Source organism: Falco rusticolus, chromosome 6, assembly GCF_015220075.1.
Source record: "Falco rusticolus isolate bFalRus1 chromosome 6, bFalRus1.pri, whole genome shotgun sequence".
NCBI classification, from domain to species: domain Eukaryota; kingdom Metazoa; phylum Chordata; class Aves; order Falconiformes; family Falconidae; genus Falco; species Falco rusticolus.
Window position 1 is genome coordinate 40953143 of NC_051192.1, and position 23718 is coordinate 40976860.

Sequence of the window (23718 nt, forward strand, 5' to 3'; positions counted from 1 at the left end):
CACCTGTGAATAGCTGAATCAAAATACAGTGTCTCTACCTTTACCCTCTTAATTCCAGGTCATTCTGGCAGCTCTCAATACTGCAGAGATATGTTTTCTTACAAGCAGCTTGGAGAAATTAATGGATCAAATCTTGAACTAACTCCAAAGTTAAAGGGATATAATTTATTTTTTTAATCAAATGTCTCTATGCTGTAAACATTTTTGTCTTCATTACTAAAACAGAAAGACTTTTTAAACCTAATTGATTGTTCAGTATTTATGCTTTTTTTTTCCACATTTTTCTCAATAGGAGTGTAATAGCCCATTTAAATTCTCTTTATTGACAGCTTTTCTCCATTTTGCTATCCTGCATGCTAGCACCATTTTGCAGATCTGGATGCAAAGAGCATGAAGAAACCTTTGTAAAATTTTAATTTGTTGAAATCTATACAAGCATTAATTGATATGCATACATATATGTGTGCATATACATATATATGTATGTATATGTGCATATGTGCATCTGCATATGCGTGTATGTATAGACAGTATATAAATAAAAATAGCTGTATTTACTAACATGTGTGTGTTAGTAGAGCTGGTTTTATTGTCACTCAGGCTCTGCAAAAGGGTAGCAATCAGAACAAAATTTACCTAAAAGAAGTATCATGCCAAATGCCTTTTGGAACATCACCTAGAACTTTGTTTGTTTACTTTACACCCAGGTGATTCACTTTATTAAAATCAAACACAGAATTTCTTCTTTGGATCCTCCCTACATTATCTCCTCTATCCCCAGAGCCCACTGCACAGGATCTTATTTTGCTGCCACCACTGAACTATGATTTTGGGTTACTTTTTTTTTTCCCACCTCAGCCAGGAGCTAAATTAGCGAGAGCACATCCCCCTAAGTACAGGGCCATAACCTCACTGCAAATAACAGTTTAGATGCTGCCAGCTGAGATCAGTGCTCTCACTAACCAGGCTTGATGCCTTTAGACAATGGTCAGGCTGACAACTGACAGAGTGTTCATACACACACATTGCTAAGCCGTTTGCCTACCCTGCTGTTGCCAAGAGAAGAGGGCTGTTTGTGCAGGCAGCTGGCGGCAGGGTGTGAGTACATCTGGCGATCCTTCGAGAGTGGGCAGAGAAGGCAAAAACATCAGGTCTCAGTCGAGACCACAACAGGATTCCAGGTAAAACTCATGCTCTCAGTGATCTAAACAGGCTTCAGCAAAATCACCATGAGGAACATCCTACACTGACTGCCTTGGCTTTTTCCTTCCCTGTTTGAATGACTACACTGCTATGACACCCGTGCATTGGGAACAAAGGAGAAACTGAGGCAGAGCCACTCAGAGCTGCCAAGCAGGCAGGCTGCAAAGCAGCAGGTGTCCTACAAGCCCATGACAATCACTTGAGCTGTCAAAATCATCTCCATGGAAAAACCATTGCAAGTTCAAGGCCATGGCAGAGCGATGGCAGCAGTGCTGGACAGTCCCAGTGGTAGATGAAAGCGAACTTGCCCCTGAGAAGCTGGCAACTAGACAGATATGCAGGATACCAGGAGGGAAGTGTGGTGGCTGGGAACAACAGAATTTTGTCAGCGGGGAAAACGATCTAAGAACTTGGGGTCTGTTTACAGAGTTTTGGTTGTGGTTACCTGCAAAATCTAAGCCAGTGTTCTCTATAAAATAAAACTAAGACCTCGGTGAGATCGTGTTAAGCCAAAGCACAGACTTCATTCAAGGCACTCTGGATTTGCAGCCGATAAGCTAGTATCAGTCTCTGGCATTATGCTCCTGGTTGCAAAGACAGCTTGTACGGCACAGGGTATGCTGCTGGTGGTTCAGGTCAGCAGCCACAGTGAAGAACCATTACTGGCAGCTGATAGTTTGCCTTAAAAATCTGGATGGTCCACTAAAACACCTCTGACCACACACTTCGCTGGCACATCTGCTGGATGCTGTGTGACTTCTTCACAAGGAGACAAATGCTCCACCTCACTATCCTTTGTTGTTGCCACATCTAGAAAGGGACTGTTTAAAGTGTCCTCCCTCCCTGTACTGCCACGCTGGTCCTCCAGGTCACAGACAGCCACGAGAAAGGCAGCAGTGGAGTTTTTGGTCCTCCTCCATGAGGCAAGATCCCTCTGCACTGATGTCACTCTGCTCTTGGCATGTGCTCAGTAAGGCAGTAATTTGTCATGAGCGTGGGCCCTATCCATACATGGCAGGCTGGAGGAGGAATGACCTCAAACTCTGCTTCTAATCCGGGGGGCGTTGCCAAAGCACAGCGTTTGAGTTTGATGCATGAAGTGCAGAGATATTTTCAGCTCCTGAATCACACTTTTGGCTCAACAGCCAACTTGAAGTTCTACTTAGCTTTGTTTGCAATTTTTCACCTCCTGCAAATCACTATTGACTCTCAGAAAACAAGCTGGTATGTTAAAGAAAAAAACCCCAAATGGTCATAAATATAAAGATTTTTTTAAAAACACTTCTTTTAGTAACTTCTGTTTTATTCTCTCACATATGTGGAGGAATGGAGTTTAAAAAATAACTAATAGATTATTGGTGCATCACAAATGTCTGATTTCTTTATTTCACATTCTAAATATATGCTATTAAATGCTGCCAGTGAAGGTTTTATAATGATTATAATGATTTCGGTGTCCGACACAAGGATGAAACAGTCTGAAAAATGAGGCAATGCAACAGCAAGCAGCTAGCCTGGATACAGCTACAGGGGAGCTTTTAGCTATATATTGCCATAGCTGAAGCAAAAATATTTTTATATACTTGTCCCATGAAACCATATTAACTTGACCACAATTCACAATCATAATTTGAAACTGGCAGTAACAAGAAAGCAAAACCTCATTTTACAATACAAAGGGAATAAATTTTAATTGGCGTATCATGCCAATTACAACTGCATCACCTCTCTGTGATCTGATCACTACTGTGGCCTGAGTCTACTCTCACTGAATTCAATGGGAAACCTCCAGCAGTCAAATTATGGAACCTCAGCCACTGCTAAGCAAGTCATTTAAGCATATGCTTAATTCCATCTCTAATCTGTAAAGCCAATTCAGCAAAGCAAAGCATGTGCTCAAGTCAACAGTGAATAGGTAGCGTGCGCCGTTCTGCATATGGGTTTTTCACAGAGTGAGGATGTTGCACAAAACTCCCCTTCATTTCCTTTAGAGCTCTTCATGCTGGAAGAAGGTAGAATCCAGCTGTTAATCAAACTGTCACTTATGCATGTAAAGCGCTAGTATTTTTAACTCATCATAGATTGGTTAAGCAAAAACAAATTTAAAAAAGCCATGTGGCGTATCCTTGGAGCAGACACATACGTGCATACATACATGCTACCCACGGGTTGCCGAGGACCACAGAGGCGAAAGGAGGTAACACAGAAAAGGTGGGGTAAGAAGCTACCATAGGAAATCTAGTACATCCAGAATATTTGATGGGCCTCTCTGAGCCTTTTCACGAGTGAATTGGGAGCTTTCTTATCGACTGGAAGAAGAGTGGAAAATAATGGGCATTTCAACTCCTCTATTTCCATTTCCCTCCTGTGGGAATGCGGAAAGCATAAGGATATAACAAACAGTGCTTTGATAAGGAATGTGGCCCTTTCCTTGGTGCACTGAAGTAACTGGGAAGCCTCTAAAGTTGTCTGAAACATTTTCTTTTCCTTTAAATTTTCTTTTGTCTTAGGAAGCACCATTACTCTAACAGAGACAACTTCCAGGCAAGCACGGATCCCCAGGAGCATTCCTCGACTGCAGACAAGTGGGAAAGGAAAAGCCTGTTGCAAACAGCAGGGCTGTAACCCGTCACAGGGAATTTACGCTCAGCAGCAGGCTGCACCACTCACCTACCTCTGCCCTTCTCCCCAGATGAAGGGACCTTATCTATCTTTGCATTTTGTCTCAGAGATCAGGAATCAATCATAAATGCCGCAGGGCTGCCCTAAATTACGCTCAGCTGCCCAAGGCTGCTTCCTCCCAAGCGGGTCCCCCCGGCCGAAGGCTGGGGTGGACAGGAGAGGAGAGTGCTGTGGGCCAGGCTCTACCTGTTCTCCAGCTCCTCCAGGCTACCAGAGACAGCCAGCGTGGGGTCAACCCTCAGATTTGTTCTGTTTGAGATTACAATCTGTCCCTGCCCCAAAGGCACTGTGAGCTGTAGAGTATAAATGTTTGTAGAAATCAAACAACTCCAGCAAAATACACATTATGCAAAGAACTCTTCTCTTCCCAGATGACACAACATGGAGCACCGAGCACAAACAAAAACCAACGAAACAAAGCATTGTGGAAAAAAAATAAAATCATTTAGCGAAGAGCTTCTCTGCTTTCCTTACAGCCATTAGGACAGCGATAATGCTGAAATGGCTGGCCAGCCCTGAAAATTGGATAAACCGAGACAACAGAAGAGAAAATTGAAAGCAAGGAGACAGACAGCAAAAATAAGTGAGACAACAGATGGAAAGCAGAAATGCAATGTCTAAACTGCAGCTGTAATTCTGCTAGTAACAAGCATGTTTAAGTGTAGTTCAGCTTGCTTTCCTATTTTGGGGAGGGATTTTTTTTTTTTTTTTTTTTTTTTTTTCCAAAAAAGCACCACTTGTTAGCCAAACTGCCACGGGTTCTCCCCAGGTAGTTTGTGGGACAGAAAATTACTTCTCTCCATACCTATGAGTGAAACAACACTTCTAAGAAAGGGAAAAATTCTGATACCCTCTGGTATCCCAGTTATCCTAGTACTGTTGGGGGTGGTAAGAGGGGGTCACATCATTAAAATCTATACCCACAAGTGCAAGACCTGTGTTTCAGTTGCTGCTGGCCAGAGGTCAGTCACAGAAATTGTTCAGAGCTCTCCTGCAGCAGCGCAGCTTCCTTAGCGTTTCTCCTTTACTAGTGTGACTGCTACAATTAGGCAGGAAACAGGTTGTTACTGTTCTAGCAACGTCTTATAGACTAATTTGGCAGTTTTTCTAGCAGGCTTTTAGTACGGTTTTGATACACGCTAGTATGGGAAAGAAGGATTTCCACATTGGCCAAAGTAACAGTTGTGGCAAGACTACCTATTTTTAACATGGTTTATTCCTAGCACTATTTCAGACACAGCATTTTCTCTCCCATCTGTTGACACAGTTGTTTTGTTTCTTTAAAGACACAGTTGTCTTTCTCTTGGGCAGAAAAAAACCTGCACCTTCAATAGCTGCAGAGAAAAACATGAGACCAAAACCCAATCAAACAGTGATCTGGTCAAAAGGTAACACTGGCAAAGCTTTATGACTGAAATACTGAGCAATTCTTCTGATGCCTCTTAAAATTTACATCAGGTTTTGGCCTCTGTGGTATGTTAAGTGCAACTGTGGATTTTGAAAATTCAGATCTGGTATACTCACCAACTAACTAAGATGGTTTATTGACCTAAGGAGTCTGACTGCGAACTCGCCATCAGAGCGACACACCGGTCTGGCTCAGGAGGAATACTGCCACAAAAGCACAGAGCAAGATGCAAATGCTTTCTTTCAGAAAGGAAGGAAAATGTAATGAGAGCACCAAGGAGAGGGGGGTGGGGTGGAAAACAAACCCCAAAGTCTGATAAAAATTAAACTGGTATAACAGGAAAAAACATCAAGCAATTCTTCTGACACTTGGGTTGCCAGGCTGTTTTCTCTGATTTTTGATGTTTGTATTTTTTCCTTATTGGACCGTTAGAGTTCATGGTTATGATCTGCCAGGCAATCTGAAAACTTTATCTCCTCTCAAAGGCATTTCAGGCAGCTTGAGAGTTTGTAGGTGGAAGCAAGTAAAACTGAAGCATGGCGGAGGCGGGACCTCTGCAGATCACTAAAGCAACCTCAGTTCTAGTAGGACAGCCTATTTGCTGGGAAAGTTGCAATATGAAAACCTGATATATTAAAGGTCAAGACTCCAATACAGAGCAGACTCATCTGTATTGTGCTTTAATTTCTTTTTACGGTGAGAGGTGCCTAGGGACCTGAAGAGGTGACAGAAAGATAAATCATGCATGACAAACTGGAACAGAAGACAAGGCTGTATTCAGAATAGGATAGCTCTGCTGGTGCAGCTGTCCTAGCAAACTGTACTGACTGTATGTTCCCAGCACAGCCTTCACTTGTACCAGCAAAATCACGCTACTTGATGGCACAGCTTTTTCCTGAGGTCCTTCTTCCCTCATCCAGCAAGTAAAAAGTGTTTCAGTAAAATTAAAGGTTTGTCCTACACATATCCACAGTGGGAGCTTTTGTGTCAGTTGCAGATCAAGTCAAGGATCAAGCCTCTCTAGGCCTTTGGCCAAGACAGCTACGGCAGCAAAAATGTCTAAAACAGGCATATTCTGCCTTTGACTGGAGTGAGAAGTTCTTTGCAGAGACTTCAATTACTAGCTTCTGCCACTAACAGGAATCTTACCTTCTGGTTCACTTTTTGCAGAAATGGAGATATAAAATGTCTCACCACACATGCCCTGCTCAGAAAGGTTATGGTATTTCTACAAGCAAAAGAAGTCTCCAGCATGCCTACAACTGATGCCAGTTGCTGCTCCACCATCGTTATGGAAAAAGCTCACCCAGCCGGCCCTGCCCATGGCAGCGAGGCTCAGCCCAGGCTGAGCACCCTTCCCTGGAGCTGCGGGAAGGGGGAAGCGGACGGTGGGCTTGGTGCCACTGCCTTCTGCAGGCACAGCCTTTTCCCTGGATGGAGAAGGGAGGAGTGTGATGTTCAGCAACATGGGAAAAATTATGCCAAACCAAGTGCCTGGGACTATATGGGCAGCTTTAAGAAAACAAATTCACTCAGATGATGAAAACCACAGCTGATTTAAGACGTATTTTAAAAGGAATTTGTGGATCTGCTTTAAGGAGCTGTGTGAAAAGATATTTTCCAGGTGTGCTGCATGGTATGGTCACAATCATCCAAGAGATTAAAGATTTTACCACTGTTGTCTATGATTTTCATAAGAGAATGGGCAGTGACTTTAACATGCCCTTGAGGAAATTAAGATCAGCGAGGGATCTGGCAGCATATTCATACATGGTTTCCAGCCTGTTAAAAGGGCTTACCAGCTTACCTGCCTTTGGTTTGGCAACGTTTAGAGCTGTGGTCCTTGGGCACCCAGTATTATCTAATTTCTTTACAAGGCATGCAGTATGTATTTCTGGAAGGTTGGACCTAATCCAGACTACTATGGTTTCCATGGACAGGAAGCCTGAAGGTTTGGGATTAAAACGGCAGGAGGCTGAAAAGAAAACTGAAGACCTGGAAATAACAACTGATGGTCCTGACTCAATCATCGCTGAGAACACTGCAGCTCTTACAAATGTGATCAACAGCCCGGAGAATAACCTCAGATAAAGGGCTAGGGTTTGGAGGACAGTGGAAAGCTCCTGCAAGTACAGTTACAAGACTGGTTCTGGTACACTTTTGCATATGAATTTCAACCAGTTTTCCATAGTATCATGTAGGAAAACACAACATAAAAGACTGTAGCTATCTGATCTACCCCAGCATGTCTCATTTAAAGGAAAACTGCTGCTGCCTAAGACCTGTGACAGAAGCCCTCTTCTTCCTCCAGCTGTGGAAGCTGGAGGTGCTCCTGGCTCCTGTCCCCACTTGCTCTTCACTGGCTACAGGCTCATGTTTCCTACCTCAGTCAATGTCAGCCCTCCACTGACCTGCAACCATGGCCAGTTCAGATGACTTTGCCCGGAGTAAGGAACAGAGCACTTCTAATGCTCTTTCAACAAGCAGACTGGTGGAGTAGTAAACTTCCAGCTAGTAAGCAATGACAGTCCATGGGCAGAGTGTCATCTTCAACCTTTGTGGCCCCTTGCCACCTGTCCACTCCCCGAGACCTACAGCATAGATGAAGAGTTATAGAAAATGCAATATAGAAAGTTTTGCTTTCTGTATCACTACAGAACTAACTGAAGAAGTAAGCTTACCAGCAACCCTACTGAACTTAAAAGCCCTAAGTAACAACGATGTTACCATGATGTGGTACTTGACAGAAGACTCATTACTTTGGGGCAGACACACAGGTTTTATCGTGAATTTTCAGGACTCACGGATGCTGTTGTGGGCAAAGTACCACCCTGATACCCTTTTGTGATAGCCAAGACAACAAAGTCAGAATAAAATAAAGACTGAAACAGCGTACTAAAGCAATCCCTCTCTAAACTACCTTTATTCACTACCCCAGAGAGGTCACTAAAAAGCAACATATTTTAGAGAAGAAAATCACTGACTTTTAAACACCAATGGCAATGCAGATGAGCAGAGCCTCCACTGAATTTATTCATGTCTGTGTCCAGAAGTCAGATGCCAACTCACATGGGTACCCTACCACTAAATGACAGAAAGAGGCCTTATGGCTGACTTACAGAGACTGGCAGGGATTAGCTAAACCTGGTTTCTGAGGGTGTTTCCTATTAACCTGAGGTATGTTCAAGGTCTGGTTGCCCCAGGAAACAGACAAATGGAAAAAAGGGTTTTAAGCTATTTTCCCTCTCTGCTATGTTCACCAGAGCTTTAGTGTAGCTGCAAGCAAAAGACTAAGGACTGGCAAGCTGGCAATTTGACTGACATTTATCCCCTTAAAACCTCAAGGTTTGATTCTGCGTTAGGGGTGCTGCTCAAAATTACTAAAAACAGGAAAATGGTGAGAGGCCACACTGACTGTAGCAAGGCCAGCTGAGGAAAAACTGCCCTAGGAAAGGAGCCAAGAAAGCGCATGGGACCTAAAAACGCTTCCAGATAACACAGTCAACATGCTAGGCAGCAAAAATGTTTCTGCCAGGAAAAGATAATGCCACTGCTAAGAAACATAATAAATCAAGTTAAAGGCTTCTTGTGAGGAAAAAAAGACACAGCAAACAATAGTGATCATTCGGAAACTCAGACACAAAGAGTAAGAAAGGTGGTAAGTTAGAGAAAGAAGGACAAAAAAACCCTACTGAATTCTGCATCTCCAAAGAGTTATTCAGATTCCCATTGAGTGTTTCCAGAGATGAATGCCACCATCTTTGCTTCAGGAAGTTACAACAGATATACTAAAATTCAGTCAGTTATATCCCAAACCACTATCACACTGTTTCAGAACCTTTGTGACCACCAGAAACTGCTTAAATGATAAAAGAGCAAGCACTCAAAGCTATTTGTCTATCAGGACTACTTCACAGGAGACAAAGCAGAATTAGGAGACCCCAGCAAAAGGCTCCAGGCAGGCTCACTCGACCTGATCTGCCTAGTGTGCCCTTATGATATGGTGAAGCACTTCTCACCACTTCTCTAAGGACTGCTTACTAATACACCAGTCCTACACTAGTCTCAAATGGGATTTAAAGAGGATAAGTAACTGGAGTCAGAATTAACTTTGCTGGGGATACCCCTTTTCTTTCATTCTGACAAATCAAAGAAATCCTCAACATGAACTGCAGATCTAGGTTTCAGCACCTATGTTCCAGTGTTTTTCATACTACTTCATCATGACTCGACCCAGCAATGAGCAATAAAGTCCCCAATGGGTTTGCAGATCACCACAGCAACATGATTAGAAAGCTGGATCCAAGTATCATAAAAGTCAATGGAACTTGGACTGAGCCCCAAGAGAAATGATTTTCCCTGCTATGAGTGGTTAGCTATACATTATGCTTCTTCTGTTGATAACTGTGAATCTTTCCCCATGCACCCATTTTAACTACTTAACAACAGAGCCTGCTTTTGAACAATATAGTGTCATAAAAGAAATCACAACCTGGAATACAGAAAACATGTCTTCTGTACCCTGGGATAAATTAAAAATTCCACTGACTACAGTAACTATTGAGTAAGACTCAGTACTCAATACTATTACCTAAAGGTATGCACATGTGCGCATAAACACACATGCATCAGCTTACTGATCTGTAGGTCTTCTAAACCCTTCTCTGGGAACTAGCACTGTGACAAACATTTGTAGGAGAGATGTAGTTTGTGTGGTCATAGAGACACAGAGTGTATCTCACCTCATGTGTAATATCATTCTCTGAAATTTTATACATTTCCCTTCTTTAAAATACGGAGATATTTCTGTGTGGGAAAAAAAAATTTTATTCTAAGGAAGAAAACAAAATGCTTTAAGAATAGACTACAAATTTATAAGATATTTTAATTTTAACACAGAATTGAAGAGATTACTCATAAACACTAACACACTATTGAGTTTATGTAATAATTATTTGGCATTTTACATGTGCTATAACATGTAAAGTAATACTGGTAATATTTCTAGCTTATATGCTGTTCTTAGCACAGAGGGCTTTTTTGTCAGTAGGGCCATGATAATTCACATACTAACTGGAAGAACAAGTTAATCTGGTAAGAGTTGTACCTGAAGAGAACAAAAATCACAGAAACATTTGGGTTGGAAGCCACCTCTAAATGGGTCATCCTAGATCATCTATAATAGACACATCTAGTCTAGCCATGACTGACTCCACACCCTCCCATGGCAGTTTGCTCCACTGACCTAAATGTTGTGTAGTAGTAACCCCTTTCCAGTATCGAACAGTCCAGCAAAGTATTCCCTGCTGCAGCTCAACCGCAGTATTCTTCCCCCTTTCTCTTCAATGACATGTGAAAGTACCTTGCCCTGTTCTTTCCAGCCCTTTTGCACACATATGTGCAGTTAAAGCTCTCACACTTTCTCCAGACTCAACATACCTGGGCTTCTTGTCTCAAATACTTTTTCATCTTGACTTTGGGCTTTTCCACCTTCCTGAAGAGTCCTGTGAATTGAGGTTACCTTTTGGTAATTATTTTGATTTATTATTTGATGATTTTGTGGGCTGAAGAGGATTTGAAACATTTGCACCAAGTCTAGTTAGGAATTTATTTTATGAGGCTTGAAGTTACAAGTATGTCATTGCACATCTTCCTGCTTTAGAATCATAGAATCATTTAGGTTGGAAAAGACCTTTGAGAACATCAAGTCCAACCGTTAACCCAGGACTGCCAAGTCCACCACTAAACCATGTCCCTAAGCACTGCATCTATGCATTTTTTAAATGCCTCCAGGGATGGTGATTCCACCACCTCCCTGGGCAGCCTGTTCCAATGCCTCACCACCCTTTCAGTGAAGAAATTTTCCCTAATATCCAATCTTTATAGATATTTGTTCTTTCAAATTTAATATTGTTCTCCCAAGAAACACCTTGAGAAAATCACCCATACAAGATCAATACGCACATTAATAAGACAGCTGGAATTCAATCCTGCTGTTCTTCAGGATGTGCTCTGTAATTCCAGGGAACTTCCACCCAAATTTGAACAAGGAGTGTTACTTCCTTATATAAATGTATGTCACCTCCATCAGGCATTGCTGGGAGTGAAGCCTCATCAACACCAAGTTTACCTGAGCATTTATAGAGAGCGTCTGAAGGCCTTTAAGGCCACGCTAAGTTCCAGTAGCAGGACTTAAAAGCATCTTAAAAGCTGCTTCTGGTAAGCCTGGGCAGGCTGCAGTCATGGCAAGGGCACCATATACTTTGATTTTTAAATAACAGCCTTCTTCTGATACATATTAATGACCGTGACACGCTTGTGCTCCCAGCACAGAGGAGGTCCAAGAGCACAGGAGAAGCTGGTGGCCTGCTCATGCTCACAGAGGGAGTCATTGGGTGGGCTGCCTGGAGTCACACACTGCAAGTGCAAAGCATGTGCTACCAGCACGTGCTGGTCCTAACTCTGCTAGTGCCTAACACAGACCTCTCTGAGTGACTTCTGAGCAACCCGTACAGACAGACTGGGGTGGTCAAATTCTCCATCGGCAACGGAACATCTGTGCCAGTTCCAGTACCTGAGGATTCACAAATATTTCCACAGTCATGGATTTAAAATGCAATATTCATTTGGCACACCACTGTATCACAATGTGCATGTACTGAAGTAGAACCTGGGACTTTAAATCAATTACTTGCCTGTAACATAAAACAAGTCTATTTTCCCAATGAAAATATATGCCTAAAGAAGGTGGTAAAGAAGGGGCTCTCACACATGTAGGGGAGACCTTTTTTTTCCTCTGTTTTCACTGAAACATTGGCAGAGGGTATCCAAATGGCTCGTTCCACAGTTGCTTTGAATAGCTGCAATATAATACTCATCCAACTTGTTTTCAGAATCAATATGAGGAAGGTTTGGGTTTTCTAGTTTTTCAGTTTCAACAAAGAGAAGACACTGCTGCTGGGACTGACTCTGCCTATTGCCAGCACGAGAACCTGAAAACATGCTTAACAACAGCATGGCACGAGCAATTTCTATATTAAAGAGATAGCTATAAAGTTTGATAGAAAGAGACAAGCATTACATTTTCCAATATGCAACTCAGAAGACAGACTCAGGGACCATAACATGAATTATATAACCCAACACGCATTATGTCATCTGAGACCTTGGTTAGGCCACTACTTTTTTTGTATATGCATATATACACATATGTATGACTTTTTCCCTCAGACAACTGTCAAGTTACATTCCTTATATAATGCTGCTGCAGCACTAACCTGAAGCATAATGACTGTGCTCATTACAGGGTTATTACGAGTTCTGGGATGAAGAGCTGTCAATAATTTGATTTGCTCCATATAAGGTAAAAAAAATCTTTGATGTAAAGGGAATCCCAATTATATCTTTTTGAAACAGTAATTACAGTAATAACCAGATTAAAAGCGGTATCTACAGGTCTCCCGCCGGCAAGGCACGCAAGCCTGTGTCTCAGTGGGTGCACGGGACAAGGAGACAGGGTACTGCAATCTAAACTGCTGGGTCAGGCCTCGGTGTACAATCCCCTGCATGCCTGCATGAAAGAAGATGGTACAGAATACAGCAGTGCTCATGGACAAAGAAATTCTATGTTTTCTGTATAAATGAAAACCCTATACACAGTAAATTTTCTTGATTGTTCGGTCTGGCTTTTATTTTTTGTTGTTTTTGCTGTCAGTTCAGTGCAGCCTATTAACAACTGTGAAAAGAAATGGCCTTCAGCAGGATTTACACTCCAATCAAACAATCTCAAATTTCTTTCAGAAAAAGATCTATTGAACTGGTTCTCCAGTTTTCACGTAAGTCAGGTCCAGCTTTTAGATGCTGGCCTTATGTTGTAATTGTGTATTGCCAATGAATTCCTATTTAATATAATGCAAGATAAGCTGATACCTGTGCAGCTAGGTTCCAAATACATTGCATCAATTGATAACAGCACAAGTAGGTAAATCTCTAACACCTTCCTGCCCATTTATATGGAAGGGGTTTTGGCCATCTTTTTTTTTAGAGACCTCTCACCTAAAGGTCTTTTAAAGGCATCACCTCTTGTGAACTGTGAGAGAGGCTTTTGTTGCTACAAGTTCTCACAGGAAAAAAGCAAAGGTGTTCCTTTCCTGGGGTTTCAGTTTAGCCCTTACCACGAACATTGCAAAGTATACACGGCATTCTGTTCAAAACCCTTATTGTTCTTCATCATGGGCTTATTACCGTTCGCCTACTGGCCACATTTGTATGGATCAGTGCAAAACCACAGACCTCTGAAACGCTTCCAGCAGCTGCCCGTTTGCCTGCTCACTCGGTCCCCCCCCCCCCGAAGCCCATGGGCTACTTCAGCACAGCCAGGGCTCAAGAGCTGGAGCATCAGACCCCTCTGCCATCTCAATGAGAAGTTTTGATGTCCAACACTCACGTGTAAAAGCCACTGAGGCTAAAATTAAAACCCCAGAAACAACATGGAATGCAGATAAGTCTACTTCAGTGTCTTATCAGTGGTTTTAATTTTCTAACAAACCAGGAAAAAAGAAGAAATTAAAACTTAAGGCTTCTGCTCCATCCTCATCACCTTCTTGTGTTCAGGCAGTTTATCTGATGCAGCAAAACACAAACCAGACACGGTAAGATAGCCCTGTTCCACAAGCTCCCTAATATATTGCACCTCCAATTCCCAGGCTCTGACCCACAACCCAGCACCTCGCAGAGCCCCCCTGGACCCAGTCCCTGCAGGGCGAGCCAGCAGCTTGTACCCTCTGCTTTCAGCCAGGCGGCATGGGTTTGCAGCTAGAGGTGGGAGAAAGGCTGCGAAGAGCGAGCAAACCTTCCCACCACCAGTGTCCTTACCCATCCCCACCGCTCCTCCATTGCCACCCAGAGCCTCCTCTTTTGGGCTCCGTCCCCACCCCCACTGCCCCCCCTCCCCCCCCGGCCCCCCCGGGCGCCGCCTTCTGGGACCGGCACCAGCTCCGCTCCCAGCCTGAGATGCCGAGGAGTGATGACCAAGAGTCTGTTCCCGCGCAATCCACCCCAAACCATAACTCTAAATGTATCTTCCAATTCTACTCATGTATTTATAGGCCCCTGCACAGGGACATATTATTCTTTCAAAAATATTACAGGAAAATGCTGCAAATGATTGCCATAAAAAAACCCTCCATCATAATTTCATTAAAAATTAACAAAAAGAAAGCATTAGTGTTGTCCTGCCAGCTGGGGGGGGGGGGGGAGGTGTCTCACATTATTGAATTGAGAATGGCAGCAATGGAAAGCCTTTTTAGATTGGTGTTTCCATTCTTTCCTCTTTTGCTTGGTTCAAAAGTCCTGCATAATTAATACTGTAGTACTTAATAAATGCTTATGAACCTACTACTCTCTGCTCTTTCCGTTTAATTAGGTGATCGACTTCAGGCGTACTATAAATTATAATGACAATTAAATTACTTTTTTAATGTGCACACTTAAAAGATTTATAAACAGGAATAGAGTAGTACAGTGCACTGAAAACTAGAAATACCATGAACCGGAGAACAGCACAAAATAATCCCATCTAAAGTATCTCTCCAGACCTGCAATGACTGGGAGATATGGTATTTACCGTGTCTGGTACAACCACAGAGAATCGTGTATTTCTGTCTGAATGCCTGCATACATATGCCCCTTTTAACTTTTTCTTCTAGAACTTACATATCTCACTTGGCTTCATGGCAGGAACCTACAGCAGTTGAAGAAGAAGTCAGGCTACAAACTTCAGCATCTCTTAGGTAAAACATTCGCAAAAAGTGGAAGACCCTTTCCCTTCTTTGAAACAAATCGTAAAACTTCTACCTCATTTCATCATAACACTGCCATTGTTAAAACTTTTAGGGGGTCAAAATACACCACGGTATTCCAGCTGGCACAGGCAAATCATCAAAGACCATGGGTTTCATCATCTCACGAACAGACCTTTCCTAGTCAGGAGACAGAAATGTCCATCTGAGACTATTTCACGCCATCAGCACCACACACAGCAACAATCAAAGTCAGCTCTTCTGATCCTGTTATGCCATCTAGGACTCATTCCCCTGTCACTTACAGCAAGGTAAATTATAACTAAATTCACAAAGCTAAGAGAATTGCATATATAAAAAAATGAGTAAGAATCAGACCTGGCCTTCACTTCAAACCGGTGCTCAGAAAAGTACAACTGATAAACTAAAAATACTCTTTAATTTTAAATAGTTTAAGATACTAAGAGAAAACCTACCTAAATGTCCAGACATTTCCAACCCCTGGTTGGTCATTGAAAACAAAGAAATCATCTTTTCTTCTACAAGTTACCTGTCACCCACATGGAGAGACAACAGCATTTGTTTTAAATCACACTGTATGCTATATTGGTGAAACTTTCTCATGTAAAAAAAGTCATTAGAATTTGGGCTAGAGGAGATGCTTTCCCATCTGGGAGCTGAATCTGGTTTGGTGTGACTATTCCTGTCTGTTAATTTAGCAGTATAAAGTATAACTGTACATTCTTGGCATACTTACAGGGGATGCTGGCATCTCTGTAACCAGAACTGCTTTCAGAGATGGGAAAAAAACCCAGACTGGGCAATTCACAGCGCGCTAGAATAATGATGGGTAATTCAGTGTTTTAAGCATCGTCTATCAACAGTGTTGAAGAGTCAAAAGGGAAATGAATTTAAATATATTGCCAAGACACAGTGCTGTGACAATTGTCTCCGGTTTTCCTTTTTAATACAGAAAAAAAAAAAAATCCCAGACACTCGTCTCGTTCACACCCAGTGAAGCTGAGTGGAAAGCAGATCAATCCCACAGCTTCCTCGTGTGTCTGTCCACCTTGACCAGCGCAGGGCAGGGCCAGAAAAGGTACAGGTAGATGAGAAAATGCCGGGAGGCTGAGCAGTGTGGTGAATCACAGGGAGCCACTTTGTCTGCAGCTTCCGCTCTTGGAGGAGCTGTGTGGGGCTGAAACAATGGCTCTGCTATGGAGCTGTGTCTCACCCACCTCATCTACAGCTGGTGATGGATGATGGGTCAAGAGGGCAGCAGACTTTGGGTGCACAACCCTTAAATACTTTATCAAAGATGGCAAAAGGCCACGTACTACAATAACACAGCAAATACTTCCTTTTGCTGTAGAGCAGACAAATTCCTTCCTCTCTGCTGGCTAAATCTGAAGCTTTTGGTTCATGGCTCAGAGTGTATGCAAATCCTATATTCGCAAAACATACGTGTAAATAGTTGTGGGTTTTTTCCTGAGACCGTTTCGTTGTAAACATTCTCACAGAAATGAAAAGTCAGCCCTATCTGTGCTGAAATCCTATGCAGTCATAAATATGTAGTTCTAGGGATTTATGGGGTTTATGGACAATAAAAGAAGGCACGTTTCACTCATTTTAAAAATTGAAACTGCACAGTAAAAGTTGAAAAAATTTGTAAAACTGTAACTCATCCAAACTTTCCATACTGGAAGGGTTTCCTGAAAGAAAAGCATACTGATTTCATAAAAGTGAAAAGTTCCATAAAAAATAGAAATTTTGTCCCTGGTTTAAATGAAGATTAATAAAAGTAATAGGCCTTGTGATATAACAAGGTAGTTCAATACTAACAGTTTAACAGTATTGTTCTGCTACCCAGTGAATTATAATTTAACAAGACATATGAGATGAGTTGGAATACCTTCACGCCATCATAATATCTTTCTGGAGAATAAAACTGAAGCAACATTTAAAATGTTCTGAAATACGATATCTTACTGTACAAGAGTTGTCAAGGGTTTGTCCCAGTTTAGAGCAGAGGTAAATTATTTCAGAACTTTCTGCCATTTAAACGCTCTTCCAACCACTTTTGTCTTCCATTCCTCCTTAGCTCCTTCTCTCTCTGTTTATCCCCCAGAGATCTTCAAAACTTGATCTAACTGCTCTGAATCTGACAAGATAACTTAATGCTCTAACAGGACAGAAAACTGTGGCTTCATGTTTGGTTTCTAAAGGCAGCAGCACAAAGGAATCTCCAAAGAAGCCTCCAAATCGCCTGTGACCACTTCAGCTCCCTTTACCCGCTGATGGGAGCATGAGCAACTGAAAGGCAGCCACTTCGCTGCCCACCCATGTGGCCCCAGGAGCTGAGGTAACGCTGTCATAATGGAAACCCTGATCAACAGCAGCAACACCTAATATTGGCTCATAACTTTCCCAGTTTGGAGGCAGCAAGCTGTGCCATCCCACTGCGCACCTCGCAGCGACATGGGAGACCTGCTCCTTCGGCCTCCAGGTGCGTCAAGGTAGAAGAAACTGGACATTTTCCTCCCAAAGATCTTACAGCATTTTATGCTACAGCAAAGGATTAGCATAATTTCAATCAAATGTTGTATTACAAATCTCACCACAGATTTTGAACTTGCATGCTCCAGAACTGAGCAAAATAAATGGTGCTTCTGTTCAGAAAACGGAAGGTCTCGGGGTGGAGATATCTCAACTTTCTTATTGCCCTATTGAATAGATTACAAGCAGGCCTGTCATCTCTAATTCAACCAAGTCTAAATTTCAGATTAATCACAGAATCATAGAATCATTTAGGTTGGAAAAGAGCTTTAAGATCATCAAGTCCAACCATTAACCTAGCACTGCCAAGTCCACCACTAAACCATGTTCCTAAGTACTACACCTACACATCTCTTAAATACCTCCAGGAATGGTGACTCAACCACTTCCCTGGGCAGCCTGTTCCAGTGCTTGACATTAACAAATTAAAAAATAAGTGATTTTAATTAATGGCCATAATGTGTACTGAAAAGCTTCTAGAGAAATAAAAGCTTTTGCACAGTCTCTGTCACCCAGAAAAGAAATCTGCACATAGGTAACCTGCCCTCTGAGTACTTTCATTCCTTTTTCAGAGTGTGAAGCTAAGACTGGCATCAAACTGCATTGTATTTTCAGCACATTTTCCATCTGAACTGAGAGGCACCTGAGCAGCCACAGTGATGTCCCAGAGAAAACCATTTTGAATATAACCTTTCTGCTACACCCACCTTTAGCTCATGGCCCAGCACGCTGCTCCCTTTTACTCATCCAGGTAAGGAGAAGCTGACAGCCGGGGGAGGGAAGAGATTGGAAACCATATGGAGCTAGAGTCAATTTTCGGCATGTTATTTGTGAATAGACACAAAAGAGATAAATGCTGGCATGCATAAATTCATATTTTATCAATATCTATTCTGGTACTTACTGTCAGAGTAATTTATTCAAAAAAAGGCTTTTAAAGGAAAACACCGGTTTAAAGAAAACCCAAAATCCTTAGAGACACATTCTAACCCTGACTTAAATCCTCACCACAGCCAGTCCAGGATCCCAACGGTGTGAAGCAGGAGGCAGAAGCCCACTCGCTGCGTTTATCTACCAAAGCCAAAAGGGCAACTAGTACAAACAACCAAGAACCCAAGAGAGAGTTTCTTCAGGCCACTGCCCAAAACAAGTCCCCTGGGAGCAGGGCTGCTCCAGCAGGGCTGACGACCAGCCTGGCACAGGGAAGCACTGGGGGTCCACGCCTGAGCTGCTCATGCAGAGGGCAGGCAGAGCTGACGGTTTTGCATGCAGTAACTTGTACTGGCAAAGGCTATCAAAATTACAAGGATTCACTAGTTTTGCTGCCTGTAGTTGCTGTACCTACAGATGTTCAGTTTCACTTCTCAGACTTATTCAAATTATCCAGCCCTCATGGGTTTGCAAACCTGAGCTGCAAGTCTCAACCGAGAAGGGGATTTATTAAAAGACTGCTGGTGCATCTGACTGTGACAAAATGCGAAAATAAAAAAGCAATGAAACATATTGAACGTCTCTGAACCCCATATTATGTTTGGTCTGGATCCAGTGGACACGTTTGATTTCCATTGACTTCCCTATCACAGACTGTTATCTCCCCAAACTGTGTTCTAAGACCAGCACACAACAGAGGCAGAAGGACAGTAGAGCAAAAGTATCTGTGACAGTCACTTACTCCATCAGTCAGAAACTGAAAAATAAAAGAGCCACTTCAAATGCTAACAGAATGCAAAAACTGATCGCTTCCTTCCAGAGGAGGGCAAAAGACCTTATTTGCAAGTACTGATCAGAACACATGCCGTGGCAGAGAATGTCTGGACTCTGTTCATGGCCCTTAAACAGCTCTGTGTCTGGGTTTAGGCAAATGGTTGGAATTTTCTATGCTTTTTCAAAATAGTAATAAAAACACATACCCACCTCACAGAATAGAGGCTTCATCTGTGTTTCTAACTCACTCACAGCTTCTTAAGTAGGCAGTCCTGCAAAAGTGCAGATTACCATTATTTAGATTTTGTCTTCTTTAAAAAATGTTAATCCTGCCTGTTGCCCCGGGGGGTGGGTGGGGGGTGGGGGGGTGGGGGGGGAGTTGCCAGGTAGGAACAATTGTGGATGCAAAATCAGCATCTGTGCTTGGAGGCTGGTGTCAACCTCCTGCCTCACATGTACATGTACATCATATTCCTACATCTTCCACAACACATAACAGGTCTATGAACAGGTCAGTAGGACACAAGCCAAGCAATGCACATCTACATCAGAATGCAGAACAAACAAAAAAGTGGGCGTTTTTAAGATCCAAACTCTTTCCCAAGAACCTCATTTCTTGCCGGTCACACAGTCTGGGTGTGACATGTAAGAAACAGCTTTCTGAGGCACTGCGGTGTCTTCTGAATCACTGCCATTACCCGAGAAAACCCCAGGAAGTGGTTTTGATGAGAAGCTGGACCTGACTTGCGTAGGTATCAGCTGATGCCAGAGTACACACAGCACAAAGCCCTAACAATACAGACATTGTGAAACCAGGAATAACCTCCTCTTATCTCCTGTAGTCTGGGAAATCATTTCTAACCTGGTGGCTACAGAACTCCGGAAAAAGTCGAACAGTTAATTATTCACTGTGCATTTCATAATTAATCTCCATTTCAGGCCAAATCTTTGTGTGCCCATAACGACATGAAGATCTTCAGTGAGGGAAACAACAGCATTAGCTTTTGGACCTCCTTCTGCAAAGCAATTCGTTTTTCCATAAACAGTTGCTATTAAGCAAGGACAAAGCAACAAACCAGCCATCTGTGTAAACCGATTTAAAAGGATGGTGACCTCATGTAATTTTTCAAACTAACACTCTCCATTTAACTTCTGCACACCCTGTCCTACCCCAGCAGATGCTGGGTTCCAGCAGGTCCTCGGGTGAGCACAGTGCTTCCTCTTTAGGGAAAGCTGGTACTTCAAAGCTGTAGAGATTTCAAACCTGTGAAAAGAGCATGTCAATGAAAATATCTCAGCATATATGGAAGCAGGACAACCTAGGTCACCCACACACCCCAGAGGGTGTTGCCACATAGGTCTGCCCTATATTTGCCAGCTGAGCTTCCTAGAGGTATGAGGTCAAGCAAGCACAAAGGTTCAGATCACCAACAATAACACAATCCCTGCTGAAGTGTGTGCTTTCTTATGACCTGGCAAGAAGCCAGCAGAAGCATGGATGGCAACCACATCAGAAAGGAAGACAAACCTGGCAGCCATTCAGCAAAACTCAGGAATCCACACACAGCACAGCTATCCTGTACACACCTGAGACGGCCACAGCACCCACAGAGCCTTCTGCCTCTTTAGACTTCCATCTAATGAAGCTTCAGGCAAAACGTGCGAAATAAAATACCAAATAGAACACGTAGAAACAGGTGTGAGTAATAAACACCCAAGGCCATGTCTTGCACCAGGTCACTTGCAGAACTGCCCTTTATTTCATTTACTGAAGTCAGTCAGAGACACGCAAGAGCTGAGAGCAGGGTATAGAGGAAGATGTTGGTGATACCAGACCACTGGCAGCACAACACAAGGATGTACGCAAACTCCTTTCCAAAGGCATGTGGACTACAAGCACTTCAGTACCAAACAAGGTAATTGACAAAAATGTGTATTGTCTTCCCTTTTCCAAGCACCAGAACAACGTGGCCGTACGTTACCTTTATTGAAGTGGTAGAAAAAAATGTTTGCATCTCCATTATGTTTCCAATCCATGTAGTGTAGACATGGTAAAAATTACCTCCTACAACGCCAAGGCTTGTTACATTGACTTTTTTTCTTTTTTAGCCTGCATTTTCACTCATTACTTTGCTGCTCCCCTTCGCAAGGCCTGATAGTTGTGTGCCTGATAGTTGTGTCTGCTTTAAAATAATGGCTGTGAGGTGAAAAGTAACTTGCTTTCCTGACCCAGCGCATAACTGTACAAGCGTTTGTGCACTTAATAGCCCATCGCGCACATGAAGTGGCATTTCTCTAATCGGCATTTGCTAAATGCAAGGGTACCCTGTAAACACAGTCACTTTTTTATTGACAACCACTTTAATTATCTCACTGTTCATAACGCAGTATCTCCTTTCTGTCATTAGAGAAGAATAAACCGCTACCACCACAGCCACAGTAATGGTATATATTTCAAACTATGTATCAGTGAATACTATTAAAGATTAGCCTTAAAAGACAGAGTAGTATTAACAGCTGTCCTGGGAATTTGTTACAGAAAAGGGAGCAATTCTGACATTTGAGTCGATGTTTCAGCGCCTTTTTGATATGCTTCAGAACAAAAGTTCAAGCTGTATTTCATTTCAGTTTGTCACATCATCTTGCCTGTAAAAGTGAGGACAGAAATTTGTGAGAAGTCGGGCTGATACCGCTTTCCCTTGCCTTCAGTTCTGCTATGTCAGCTGATGCTGGCACACGCAGCGTTATTTCCCTGCTTCCTTTGGGTTTGTCTTTCCTTGGTCACTGCTTTGAGTTCCTACCCAGCCATTTCCAACAGCTCTTCTGCTGGGTGCCACGTTATGTAAAAACTCAAAAATGGCTCAGCAAACATTTAAATCTGCACTACCCTGGCAAGCGGGTAATCCTTGAAGCAAATACTACTTACACAATGGAGTGCCCATGTTTGCTGGCCCACCGTGGAGATGTTGTGCCTCATCTTGTGAGGCTGGAAGGAATGCACACCACTTTGTAACATACCTCTGACTTTCTGTTTCTACTATATAAGCACTTGCTATCAGTTTTTATAGGGACGGAAAATGGAAAAGGGAATTCCTGGAAGAGATTACAATTGTCATACAAGCTTTCGATATCTTTTAAACAGCTAAAGCATTAAATTTTTGGCGGCGCTGTCAGAAGTCTATGAGGGCTTCCTGGCTGCAGTGGAAGAAACAGTACATTTAGTTCAACTACAAGCTGTACTCTTTAAAAAATCCATATGAAAACAGACTCATTATTCACTTTTCTGTTAATATGTGGTTTTGCCCTGAAGTTCAATAGTATTTTTTGTAAGACCTTGCAGTCTCAAGAAAGAACTGCAACTTAGAGCTAACACTTTAATAAACTCTTGTTTATATTATAGTCAAACCAGAACAAACAAAATAAAGCTATAAATGAAATTTTTATACGAAGTCAAGAAAAAGATTCATGTGTCTGAATATTTTTGTTACAGTATGGTAGGCACGATTATTATTTCCTGTAAAGCTGAACTGTAGCTCTAAAGAACTGGAAGAAGGCTACTCTGGGAATAGAGCATGGATATGAGTTGAGCCTCTGAAGAATAGCTAGATATAAATACCATACAATTTTAATGTAAAACTCCCATCAGGTATTCTGGGAATTTTACAGTGGAGCAACAGCAAGATATGGCCATGAAAAATCTGTTTTGAGTCTTCAAAATACCGCCATGTTGGATTTCTGCAAATGCCTCCCTTTGTGGTAAAAAGTGCCAAAAATTTTCAGGAAGAAGGTTGCAGTGAGACAGGCAAGAAAATGACCTTCCTTAAAAGTGATCATAGAATCCCAGAAATTAGATCAAAAAGGAAATGGCCAAAGTCTATTAGATCATCTCATACCCAAATAAGAAAAATCTATGTAGTATATTTTACAGTGTTTTGTCCAGGTCACTTTTGAGTTAGTCAAACTTATCAGCTCTTCTGGTTTCCATCAGGAGAACAGATCTTCACCATAATGATTTTTAGTAGTTACAGTAGAACAGATCTTCACTGTAGCTAACCCAATAAACTCTTTGCTCATTTGCAACATTTTAAGCCTTTATACCTCTTTGAGATTCCTATTCCCTTCTAGGTGATCTTGGATTTGTGTCTTTTACCAGTGTGATATCTAATTTAATAACAATCAAGGTAAATAATGCTAAACTAAAAAGAGCAACTGATCTCATTTGCAGCCTTGCTCCCTCCGTAACCAGTGGCAAGCTTCTGGTGGAATAAGACCTGAGCTCCTGGTCAAGAGTCAAGAGGGTGAAAAATCACCACCACTGTATTTAAAAACAGGCTGTACGTCATCAGCACATGGCCCTGAGCTTTA

The 23718-nt window shown here is 42.3% G+C and overlaps 1 protein-coding gene across 3 annotated transcripts in view; it reads right to left on the minus strand.

Annotated features, from left to right (window-relative positions):
* The window catches only part of HIVEP2 (HIVEP zinc finger 2), a 126908-nt gene that overhangs the window by 59709 nt on the left and 43481 nt on the right, over positions 1-23718 (minus strand). For 2 of the 3 annotated variants that reach the window (XM_037390919.1, XM_037390920.1), the window contains one exon: positions 19564-19625. The exons of the other annotated variant lie outside the window; for it this stretch is intronic. The gene's annotated coding sequence lies outside the window, so the exon portion shown is untranslated. The remainder of the gene's footprint in view (positions 1-19563; positions 19626-23718) is intronic. 3 annotated transcript variants of the gene reach the window in all.